At 46.7% G+C, this 13,203-nt stretch overlaps 1 protein-coding gene across 1 annotated transcript in view; it reads left to right on the top strand.

Moving 5' to 3' along the window:
- The first annotated feature begins 2,933 nt into the window (after nt 1-2,933).
- Nucleotides 2,934-13,203, top strand: part of LOC149363645 (neprilysin-1-like) — a 100,238-nt gene continuing 89,968 nt past the window's right edge. The window contains exon 1 of the mRNA XM_089573613.1: nt 2,934-3,086. The gene's annotated coding sequence lies outside the window, so the exon portion shown is untranslated. The remainder of the gene's footprint in view (nt 3,087-13,203) is intronic.

Genomic DNA, 13,203 nt, shown 5'->3' on the forward strand with positions numbered 1-13,203 from the left:
TCTGTCTGCTTTCGCATGAGGGTGTGGTACCGGAGGTGGTACGCAATGAGGTTCACGACGGTTGCGTCCACCATGCGCAGCATATCCAACTCCCACAGGCCGTAGTTGCGGTAGACCACGCGTCTGATAAGATTGGCTACTTTTAGTGACTGACTCTACGCAGTTGGTCAAGGTGCTCAGGCGCTGCATGAAAAGGAATATTACCAGGAGAAACAATAGACTACTCAGGGTGCGCAACGAGAAGGGCGCTTTCAATAGGCGCGAGATAAGCTTTCTTCCAGCGCGGAATACATATGGCCCAAAAAGTCGGTATGCAACAAAGATTTCTTTTTGTAATTTTTTCTCGTGTTTAACGCAGGCCCCGCCGCGGTGGCTCAGTGGTTACGGCGCTCGGCTGCTGGCCCGAAAGACGCGGGTTCAATCCCGGCTTAGGCGGTCGAATTTTGATAGAGGCGATATCCATATCCCTCCAATTGGCACTGTCATGTGGCAGTTGCGGTCACCTACTGCCAGTAAGCTTCCTGATTTCAACCACAACTTGAGTTCCTGGCACCTCCTGTTGTTCTTGCCTTCTTTTGGAATCCATTCCGTTAAGCTAAGGAACCACTGGTTATCTTGTCTTCGTATTACATGCCCTGCTCATGCTTGTTTGTTCCTGATTTCACTAAGATATAATTAACTCACGTTTGCTCCCTGATCGACTCCGTTCTTTTCCTTTCTCTTAACCATACGCCTATCATTTTCCTTTCCATTCCTATATTTGCACTACCCTGGGTTTATGCTCAACCCTCTTTGCTAGCATCCACATTTCTGTTCCAGAGGCGAGTACAAGTAAGATACAGACGTTTAGATCTGGAACATCTTTATCTTCAAGATCTGCACAAGGCCAAACTCACACCGTTTCTCTCTTTCTCTCCTTGCGTTCGGTCGGTCGGCGCAGTCTTTAAAAACACAACCATGCCCGTCCAAGGAATCCGAGTTCCACAATACCACGTGGTCCGGCATACAATTTCCAAGTTCGCTGCGTACTTTCTTAGGCGTTGTTCTCCTCTTAATCTTTGACGTCAGTGAAGCGATAAGACGAAGAGCGAAGAAAATTAATTAATTTGCTGTCTACGTCGCGTCTCTCTCTTTCCCTCGTTTACATAATCGGCTCTGTTTCTACCCAGCCAAGCTCACGCGAAGGCGCGCGCCTAGGCATTCAGGAAGCCAGCCAGCGCATGGTCGATGTCGAGGTCCCGCGAAATAAAGGAAGTGGTGTGTCAGGTCACGTAGAGGGAGAGCTATGCCAATGGCTGTGCAGCACAAGGAGTTGCGTGGGCTCGAGTCTGTGCTGCACGTGTCCCGAGACACACGATGGAATATCGATGTGCGCCGTAGGAGACACCGAGCGTGATACGAGCGGAGGCAGTAGCTGCAGCAGTAGCCGCCGATAGCGAGGGTTGCCTTTATTGCCCAACGAAAATCACATGGAGTTGAATTTTACGCCGTAAACACCGCGTCGTCGGCATCGGTCGCATACCCTCGAAGCGAGTGCAACATACGCACGTGCAACGTAGTTCGTCGCCTGGAACGAATGTCGCAGGCTCTCCCCGTCTGAACGCATGCCAAAAGTTTCGCGACCTCGCGGGTCAAAGTCATGCCCGCGCGCGCGTCAGAATGTCTCCAGTTTTTCTTTTTGCGATAATTTAGCGTTTTCTCACGCGCGCTGGATAGAAAGCATGAGCGAACGCGTTTCAGCAACCCTCGCTTGGTTTACGTTCGACCGTCGATATGGCAATGAACGCTGAAGGAATTCAAATATTTGGTTACTTGTGCGGGAGTGGCGAAATATTGTTGGCGGCTGCGCCGCATTTTAAATGTTGTAATAAGTCGTAATATTTCATAGCAATATTGTCCTCTTTGCTACGATTGTGAGCGAGTGGAGCCAAGAAGACGCGTTAAACATTATTTTCGTCATTGGTTTACTGTCTTCGCTAAGCTTCACTACGCTTAGGGTTCCACTGAGGATGCCAATTCGTCAACATAAAAATTCACCTGAATCAGAATGACTCTGTGTATCTGAATCTAGTGCAACTCCGGATGACTTTGTAGGTTAACGCGGTGGTGTGGTGAAAATTTTATTTATGGTTCACACCAGTATCCCAAACTTTGATGTCATATTTTTTCTCTGTGGAAGTATTCGTTAATCGCAAACGAATTTTTAAGTTTCCTATTTCGTGGCCCACAGTTAGTGTCATTTCTACGCTCAAGCCTGCGGTTGTGACGTTACTTGCCCACTGATGCTCGCTGTGCGCTCGATGAACGCGCAAATGTCAGCATTTTCTTCGTCTTTTGCGGATGTTTCGAGGGCGGGATCGTTTCTTGCAACCACTGGTTCAGCAGTTCACTAAAGTTTTGTCAAATATGCTTGAGTATTCATTTTTGCGCCACTTCAAGGGCCTCTCCGACCGCGCTGCCTAGTTTCAGTACCGGTTTCATATCTCTTGCTTTTTGTTGCGAAAGCAACACTACGCGAGTGGCCGAGCCATTTCGCGGAGCTGACGCAAGGCCATACTGCGCATGCGCGAGGAACAGTGACGTCACATGGCACACAGCTGGCGCGCCGCCGCCGTCGCTGCGCGGGTGACTAAGAGGTGCCGCCGCCGCGCTCGCCAGTTGTGCATGCGCAGTAGCGGCGCATAGCTAGCATGTCGGGGCCGCCGCCGCTGCCGCGTGCTCTCTATCGCCTCTCTCTCTCTCCTCGTTGCTTTTACGATCCTCCAGGTTTAACCAGAGCTAAACCACTGCCAATTTTTAAAACTGATTTCCCCATTGTTTTCAAAAACACTCCATTGGACCCAAGAGAGGAGGAAGATACATGAAATGCGATGCAATCATCAAAGCAACGTGTTCAGAAAGCCTCCGGCGTCCCTCTTTAAATGTCACGGGGTGCACTTGCACAACTTTTCTTACGAAAGGGCGCTGAGTGATTTTCTACTGGTCGCCGCGTGGCCGCTGACAGAACAAGCGACTAGATATCTCAGCCATAATACCTGAAGGAAGAGCTCCCGCCGACCAGGAACCGACCTTTGAAAAGTTTTTTGGTGAGTACAGTTTCAGATGCTTAAAAGGAGTCTTGCATGTTTGCTACAACCAGCAGTGCGGGGCACACTGCAAGGTAAAGCAGAGTACGTCAAACTGACGAGCAGCCGAATCCAAAATTCTGTTGAAACTTAAGTAACTACGTTCACCGTAACAACAGGACGAAGTAGACGCGCCAAAATTAGGATGGAGTCCTCACTTTAGTTCCCAGAGGCCAATGGCCGCTCCTTCAGCTCTGTTTATTCGCAAAAGCGGGCTGAGCGGCATGGCTTGGATCAGATGTAATTGAATAGAGCTCAACAACGAGGCAGCAACTGCCCCAGTGCAAGCCTTAATCCGGCTATTGGCGCCGGCCTCTCATTATGCCATCCCGCTGAGACGCCTTGCGGCTGCTACAGTGCACCTGCTAGCGGCCGTCGCATGTTGACGCTCTTGCAAGATTCTTGAGTTGTGTCCAACTATGTTTCAACCTATGTATGAGAACATTGGTTCGGTGGAAGGAGAGGCGGCTTTTCTTAACATATTGTGAATTTATGTAGATGAGGTCAGCACTGGCTTCACAGAGGAGGTAATGGCGAAGTCATGGTTCATAGTCTGAGATGGAACGGGAAAAGGGGTTATAGGGATCGAGTTAGCTGAAGTTATCGCCACGAGAAGAGAGAATGGGAATAAGGGAACGCGAAGGAAATATGCAGAATTACAAGGTATTTAAAACGTGTATATGATTGCTTGGGGATGGTGTCACAGAGGTGGCGTAAAGGAGTCTGCATCATTATTTTGCTTGTTTTTGTGTGAACATTTCACTCACACGATCGTGGGAAAACGCGATTCCTAAGACTTGTTCGCATGCCCACCCAGTGTAAGGATTTCTTTCATATCTGGTCTAAAAACGATAGCCTAAGGTCAGGACATCATCAAGGCTTCTACACCTACTTTACGGGGTGTGAATGAGTTAGCAAGCCCGAGAAGTTTTCTTTTGCGACATCTCTGACATATTTTTTCTTCTGACATCTTTGACATTCTTTTGACATTTGAGTTCTGAAATGAACTGGACGGCTTAGCTCGTCTCTTTCGCTTTTAAATTTTACGGTCACTGAAAATGCTCTCAGAGCGCAGCGATACTTTTGCACGGACCACTGGTCTAGGTTTTACAGGCGCAGTCGCCTAATGATAAGTATTCTACAATGGGTTTATTACAGTTGTTATCACAGCGGTGTCATGTCAGCGGCGTCTTGCATTGTTGACACAAGCAATACTGGGAATACCGAAAATGAACCTGAGGAAAGGAGAGAATATTTGCAACTATAGCTGCAAGGCCGAATAGTGCGCCTACACGAGTTCTAGTGGACAACATAGCAAGAGTAGAAACGCGATGTTTGTCAGGAGCGAGAGAAGAAGAAAGGAATAAATACGGGCTCGATGTTGAATAAATATAATTCAAAAGAGTTAGCTGCTTGGCTAGTTGAATGACAGACATAATGAAAAGCTTCTAGCGCCAAGACGTACAACAAACAAGAAAGAAGACCAAAGACACAAGCGCTGTCTCCTGTCTTCTTTCTTATGTGTTGTACGTCTTGGCGCTATAATTCTTTTCTTATGCCTGACCACCGGCTAACCCAGCAGGAGCGGAAGGTCACTGTTTGGACTAAAGTTATTATAAGAATCAAAGTCCCAGCACGCTATGCTGTCAAAATTAGAATGAGCTTACTGTGAAGCTTCCAAGGCAGGTGAAGTGTGAAAAATGGTCCAGGTACTGCGGAAAATGGTTTATTGTGTATGAGGGTTTAACGTCCCAAAGCGACTCAGGCTATGGGCACGCTGTAGTGGAGGGCTCCAGATAACTTTGACGACCTGAGGTTCCTTATCGAGCACTGACGCACAGTACACGGGTCTGTAGCACTTCGCTGTCATTGAAAGGGACCACAGTGGCCGGGATCGAACCCACGTTTTTCAAGTCAACAGCCATGCATCATAACCACTGAGCCACCGCAGCTCAGTGAAAAATGGTTTGTAATACACTCTGTTTGATACGTAGCCATTACAATTGCACTATTTTATTAAAACAGTGATTTCCTTTGCGCATTTTTTGTCGACAAAGCAGCCTTCAGTATGGCTTTAGTTCCTATGGAAAATTACGGGTTCAGGGAGAAGGCTCCTCTCGAATCAGTCACGACCTCACCATGCGCTTACGCTAGGATTCGCCTACCCGTTAGGAGCTCCCGAGGGATGCGCCGATCGGTGCTTTACATTTAAATTACCACAGGTTAAACATATATCTCAGCAGTTTTCGACACAGAATGGCAGAAAGGAGATTGTAAGTTTTCTTACCGTCTACAGCGCACGTGAGCGCGCCAAAACACTCTCGGCCCCGTTTCTCAAGAGATAGATTGCGTACGAGCACAGACAGGGTAAAGAATGGCATTAAATTGCTTGTTTGTCGTTGCCGAAGCGTAATCAGTGTTTTGAGAAAAATGTGGCAAATTCTATCGCGGACAGAAGTTTTCAGGACGCGTGAACTCCAACTGAATTTCTTTGTTAATCGCCAGTGCCTCAAGATTCCACATCTGGACGTAAAAGTCTGGCTCACATGATGAAGTGATCTTTGCCAGGCAATGGACCTATGCGCCTAAGTGACTCTTCGGGCGTCCTGAAGACATCAGCTCCCAACTGTACATACCAGGCGTCCTAGGAGGACGTCCACAGCCGTAAGGCTATACTAAGTTGCGGGCAAGCCTAGGGTAAATAATTAATACGCGCTTTTTTATAGGACCTGTATGAGCTCGGGAATTGGCACTAAGTACTATTCTTATGCACTTATCTTGAAGTAAGGTATAACTCTTGCCTAAGTGAAGGCTTGACTTAGACGGAGATCAGTATTCAATGATAAAACACCGCGAAACCAGACATGGACAAGGGAACAAGGAACAAAATAGGGTGCTGACTTCAATTGATCTAGTATTTCGATAGAAATACACTTGTTTAGGCAAACAGTATATGCAGGTACAAAGCAGCAAAGGAATCACAGGACCACTGCATTCTATTCATACTAAAGCAGAAGGAAAAATATGATATTAAAGCGCAGAATCATAATATTCAGGACAAAGTAAAGGAGAACTATATTGTTATGTGGCCCAAGGCGAAGACGACGCAACAATGACCCGGGCACAGCACACATACCGAGAGCACAGAGCCCGTAGAGAGCACAGGGCACACAAGCCCAGAACACGCGCATCCCCGAAGCACTTCGTTCTCCTCGTTTTCATTCACCATATTCGTTGCAATATTGTAGAGAGTATCAAGCGTAAACGAACAACAGAAAGACGAAAAAAAATGAGCGGAAGGTAAAAACACTCACAACATGTAAAAGCCGAAAAGGAGTAGTTCAAGCGAAACAAAAACGTAAAAGCGCTAAAAGCGTTTTTTCTATCTCTATATCCGGCATAGCAGAGATACAGGGAATAGCAAGTATATATTAGTGTAAGAAAGAGAGTTGGGGTTTGCTGCCCCAGCGGCTAGCGCCGACGAAGGAGAGGAAGAAGTCAGAAGACGAAGCTGACGAAGCTCGGGTGCGCGCTTGCGAACGCCGGCCTGCTGAACAGCACCGCTTGAACAAAGACCGGCCATCCACACTAATTGTGCGAGTCGTCTCATTACACTGACGACTCGCACAATTAGTGTGGATGGCCGGTCTTTGTTCAAGCGGTGCTGCTCAGCAGGCCAGCGTTCGCAAGCGCGCACCCGAGCTTCGTCAGCTTCGTCTTCTGACTTCTTCCTCTCCTTCGTCGGCGCTAGCCGCTGGGGCAGCAAACCCCAACTCTCTTTCTTACAATACCCCCGGGGTGAAAAATCGCCATCCTGGCGGCCTAAGGGCACGAGACGATAGCTGGGTCGTAGTAGGGCTTCAGGCGGTCTAGGTGCACGATTTCACGGTCGCGGCGGCGATGATCAGACGAAGCCGTGATGGGCTCCATCAGATAGTTAACTGGGGATGTCTGCTGAACGCGATAGGGGCCTTGGTATTTGCTCAGCAGTTTTGTAGACTGCCCAACTTCTGTCGTCCTTGCCTCCGGCAGATAACAGAAACTAGCTCTCAGCAGTGCCCTTGCCGCATCTCACGCTAGTAGCAAAACTCTCTTTCTTACATTAGGTTTATTTCTATCCCCGTCTCTATCATTGCTCCATGTTTCTCGTTTTTCTCACCAGCCGTAAGTTCATGGTTACTTGTTCAGCAGTAAGTTCATCGTTCCCGCTGTGGGGACGAGAGGGAAAAAGAAGGGGTAAACGTTAATCTCTTTGTCGCTGGAGTGAATGCACGCTCCACTTAGCAAGACCTTAAACTGAACGATTACAGACTCGTTGCGATGAGACACAGGGCCCCAACGCTGACAGCCACAGTTAACGCTGACAATATCCGACAGTGCGCACTTTGCTTGCACCTGCTTCACGTAACGTGGCTGCAAATAAGGTACGCATGAAAGCTTCGGATATTATCATTCAATGATAATATCCGTGATAATATCAGTGATAATAGCTTCGGATATTATCATTCGGATATTATATACCGCATGCACCTCGCTTCCCACGATGTGTAGAATCCGAACCGATTACCGAATAAGGGTTATCCATTCGGTTGTTCTTCACTCTGAAATCGCTCCATTACTTGGAGGCTAGTCGGCAGATACGAAGATATACGTAGTGACATGCACACATTTTCTCAACATCCTGCCATCCCCCAAACAGTCACTTCGCTGCGGCTGTCACCTGAAACGGCAATTTCTGTGACGCCGACGCTTCGCTACTGAGTATAACACGTCGTCCGCATACATTAACTCACGCAAAATGCAAGCAAGTAGCGTTTCACAACATACGATGGGCGCTGCGCATAGTCGGAATCCGACTCTGACGACGCATAAAGAAGCCAGATTAACCCTGACACGGTCTGGCGATCAGGCTGCTTTCTCAAGAAATCCACTTCCCACTTTCGATGTCAGAATGCGAATGTAATTTCCTTTCTGCCGTAAGTTGCTTACCATCCACATTGTCCGCGCATAGAATATATACAAATTCATCAACACGCCTCCTAGGGTTTCAGCGTTACGGCGTCACAGTGCGCTTGGCATGGTTTCAAAACCTTAGCTTTAAGGACGAGGTCAAGATGCGACGAGATGTCGCTCGCGGTGTTGTTCGAGAGGTCCACACGTTATGATGCTACTTTCGAGAGTAGCACGCTCACACACAAGCTTTCAACCTGGGGTCAAAACTAACAGAAATCAATAAATATACCAAATACAAATAATGCATAATTGAAAGAAAAACTGGCTCGCCACCATGAAGACGGCGTCAGTTACGTAATATTCGCGGCAGAAGCCTTTCAGTTCCAAGACAGCACTTCTTTACTGGCTCTCACCATGGCAGGCCCAGGCACTCAATGTCACAGTCGCTATTAGAGCACGCAATAACAGCCGAAATCTTGTTCCCCTAAGACGCACTCCTATTTGCACAGCACGCTTCTTACACTTTCTTAGTCGAAAAACAAACACGGGGACAGTCAATCTTGACTGCATTACAAAACACCTGTACTTTTCGGTTCTTTCGCTTCCTTAAATAAAAACCTTTAGCAGCTACACGTCGACTTGCATAAACGCCAAAACGCGATATGCATTTACGACCTGCGTCACTTTGCCCGCGCTCTGCGCTCGGAAGCAACTCGCTCTTCTCGATGTGCGACGATATCGAGAGCACGTGCTCCTAAAAGGCGTCACAGAAAAAGGGGGAGATATATCTCGAGCTTCTGGGTAAACAGTGGTTTCGAAACACCCGTTGCGTAAGGTGATAGCGAAAAATAAAATGAAACAGGAAAGGAGGTGATCTCTCAGCTGCGAACGTCCTTTATTTTCCTCTTGGTGCCTTCCGCAATATGGCTCGGCGCATACCTCGAGTTTCGATCATCACATGCCCCGCGGGCTTGAAGCAAGTAGGGACGGATAGGGTAAATAATAATGCTCCCTGGAGTTCGCAGCGAAAATTTGCGAGGAGTGATGTAACATCGTGCGAAGATGAAAAAAAGAACAGATATTGGAACAGGGATCCCTGTAACTGGATGCAATATTCAGATGTCGGCTGCACCATTTCTTCACATCCACTTGTACTGTTGCGAAACGGGAGGGAAATATAAAAGCTTCGAGGAAAACTCGCCAGCTCATCTGGAGGAAATCACTCGAAGCTCGTTGGAGGAAATCGCTTCTTGAAGATTTTTTGTCCATTTTATCAGTTTCAGCTTCGCACTATATTAAGCTTCCAGCGTGCTTAACGGCGGCACCGACTGCAGGCATATGTAGAAAGGGAGAGGCAGGAAAATTTTTTTTTGAGATCTGTTTCTAGGAAGAATTAACTAGCGTTTCTATTTAGGTAACCTCATTGACGGGGCGGAAACCGACTGCTACCAATGCTGACACACTCTCGAACCAGCACGCATCTGTAGCTACCGTCACATGCTTGTATTTTCCTGAGGTTTGAGCAGATTTTACATGCTTTTTTATCTCTGAAGTGCTTCGTTATTTCAACGTCAGTGAAAGCAATCACAGAAAATTTGCATTACTGAACCAGCTGTCAAATTAGCATCATCAGTCTGCCGAAAATGCCAGGAAAGACCACGGCGAGTATACTTTTTTTTTTCTTTTCATTATCTTACGAGCAGCACAAAGCAGGAAGTATTGGAAAATAATCGCGGCAGAAGACGTATAGTGTACTAGCTGTAGACAGATCGAGGAAACGTCCTTTTTCGCTTTAGACTGCATGCCGGTTCCTCTCAGTCCGCGCCGCGGTGGCTCAGTGGCTATGGTGCTGGGCTGCTGACCCGAAAGACGCGGGTTCGATCCCGGCCGCGGCGGTTGAATTTCTTTGGAGGAGAAATTCTAGAGGCCCGTGTACTGTGCGATGTCAGTGCACGTTAAAGAACCCCAGGTGGTCGAAATTTCCGGAGCCCTCCACTACGGCGTCTCTCATAGCCTTAGTCGCTTTGGGACGTTAAACCCCATAAACCAACCAACCAACTAGTTAATCCTCTTCGATTACCCTCTTAACCCTCTTCGAGTTAACCCTCTTCCACGTTAAGCGCACCAGACAAAGTGGCTACTCTCCATGTTTTCCTTCCTTCTGTTTCTCCCTTTCCCTTCGGTCTTTTCCACTGGTTGTCGCAATAAAAAAAAAATTAAATCCTTTTTCTGGACCCTTAGGAATTATCAAACTACTACTCTCGTTGCCTTCCACGTGTGTTTGCCAAAATGTGCGCATATATCATGGCCTCGAGAAACACTCACGTCGGTCAACGAAGAATTACGGCTAACTCATGACTGTCGATCCATTTAAAACTTCCGATTGCAAAAACTCGCACTCTCAGCTTAATGCGCCGCAGTTCTTGGTGTCTTACGTCAGGTTCGAATCGATTATGTAACATCACTGGAAGCGAAGCGCCAGCATCATCCGGTTTAGCCGCCAATGGAGGAAATAAATTGGAGAGATTGGCTTTGCCGTTTTATGTAATGCCACGGACAGATAACCTACGGCCTATTAGGGTAAGAAGAGAGTGGATTGCAAGGAGCAGAGGGAAACAATCCGGAGGCGGTAGAGAGTCGTGTGGATCAATGAGTCGAGAAGACTTCAGGGGCAAGATGGCGCGGCGGATGCGGGAGAAATGTGACTGAAGCTAAAAGCCTTTGTCCCTGCAGTCGGCGTAATGAGGCGTATGGCTATGTTGATAATCAGACTTCTTTACGGCACGACAGAAGATGAAAACTATTTCACCAATATATTTGGAAAACGCAGATCTAGAAGTGTCCACCAATTTTCTTTTTCTTCTTTCAAGGTCGAAGTTTTGTACTTCAGTGTGTTGCACTGTGCCTCTCCTGCTTGGACCATATTTAGTCCGCAGTATACGATAAATAAATACAATAAATAAATAAATTAGAGCCACGATCGCCTAATGATTGAGTGCACTAATGCTGTTGGGCTAAGCCTGTATATACAATTTATTTATTTATTTATTTATTTATTTATTTATTTATTTATTTATTTATTTATTTATTTATTTATTTATTTATTTATTTATTTATTTATTTATTTATTTATTTATTACTGCCTCAAAGGCCCCATTGAAAGGGTATTGCGCCAGGGAGTGGACTACAGAGTGTAACATTGCTTCAATTGATGATCTCTAAAGGGAAGGGTCAATTTCGATTACTGGACTAATTAAGAGCAATGGATTAAAAGGATGGATTAAGAGCGACATAAGTGCGGGTAGGAGAGCGCCCCAAGGCCCGTTTTGCTTTCGTCGCAGCTCACGTCTTACGGATTTATTTCTCTGGACAACTGAGATCAAATCCAGCACAATGAAAGAACTTGCAATTGCTTTGCCACCTGAACTGGTGGACGGCATTAGAACTCTGTCTTGCCGTAATTGCTGCGATGTGCTCCGTCAAATCGTCACACTTGATAAGCTGGGAACGAAATTAGGCGGGTTGGAAAATCTCCCTGAATATAAACGCTTCAGCCAGAAACGGTCAAAGATTATTCTGCTTAATGTGCTACAGATTTCGGGTATGCGAATTGGTTATGCTCTATCTCAGCTCCCGCAATAAACAGCTTATAAGATACTTTTGTGGGTCATCACAAGCGTGGGAAACTGTAATCGGCATGTAATTAGGGCTCGAAACAATTCCACGCTACATGTCTATTACGCTTAAGTGTTGACCGTGAGGGGAAATAAAAGCGCAGTGTTAATAATCAGGAGGGTTTCCTCAATTAGAATTTTAAACGCAGCTTTGTTAGGTACGATCAGTGTTTATGGTTTCGATTGCTGTTTACCCGCGGGAAAATATATGTGATGTGTTTGGGTGTATGGTGGAGTGACACTTTTATTGAAAACCCATAGGTCAGGCATTCAGGGTGTCCTGGGTCAAAGTGACGAGGTTGCGTAACAGGGTCAAGTCCCGGGAGGCTAGTCAGCTGGGCCAGGGTGTGGGTAGGAGGAGGGATAGATAGGGGAGTGGAAGGTGTGTAGCACTGTGCAAGGCAGCGTTATATATCTGCATATATTGTGAAGTGTTCACCTATAAAGGAACAGAGCTCACTACTTTTTGCTGAAACCGAAGAGTTTTCAACTGTGCAAGCTTAAAAACCTTCTTGGATTTTGCCTGGTAGAAGTACGCACTTTATTACTTTCTGTTACATTAATTAATTGGCTCTGCTTTTTCTGTTTGCTTTATTTCTACTAGCTGCATCGTTTTAGAGAGGCAGAAATGCAGTCTGGTGTTGACAGCCGGCCTGCCTCATGGAGCACTTTTCATTTTATAGACTGTCCACGTTGCATGCACAAAAGTATCGTTACGTCTGCCTGTTGGGCAATGTACGGGTGGCGGGGCCTCATTAGGCGAACGTTATCTACCTTTTCTCCCGTACGAGTAACAAAAATATCAACCAACCAAATCTTGTGTCAAAGCTTGGGAATACCTTTCATTAGTCTCTTGCATTTTAGTTCACTTCATATCATAAAAAAAAATTACTCTCATGCGAACGTCTGCGGAATGTCTGCGGCAGTCGCAACACGAATACAACTCTGCTTTTCGGAGTATGCTTTGACGGCTGTATCTAGAACAAAATTTCCACTTAAAACGCCGGTCTCACCAATCCCTCCGCTTCTTTGATTATGCGCTGCAAATGTGAATCCCCCCTCAGCAAGCATATATAATGTCGGCGAAGGCGATAAGCAGAAAAAGAAACAGAGAGCGAGGGAGAGAAAACAAGACCGCCGTTCTCGGAGTCCCAGACGCAGCGCAATCAGTTTCTCTCGCAGGGACCTAGAGGATGGGCAGGGTTTTTTTCGCTGACGCACTCCGTGCACCGCGCTTGGCGCCTGGTTTGATTCCTGCGATGCCAACGAAAGGGAAACGATCGGCCGCGTCAGCAGCGGCGAGGCGAAAAATATTCACGAAAACCACCCTGAGGGGAAACAGATGACGGGGCGATACACGGTACTGCGAGATAAGCTGAGATCGTCTTAGTTAATAAATTTTTACACTGCGTATTTCCTTCGCTTATTTCTCACTTTTGCCGTCACACACG

The sequence above is a fragment of the Amblyomma mixtum genome, chromosome 2, assembly GCF_055824585.1.
Source record: "Amblyomma mixtum isolate Tamu chromosome 2, ASM5582458v1, whole genome shotgun sequence".
Lineage (NCBI taxonomy): Eukaryota > Metazoa > Arthropoda > Arachnida > Ixodida > Ixodidae > Amblyomma > Amblyomma mixtum.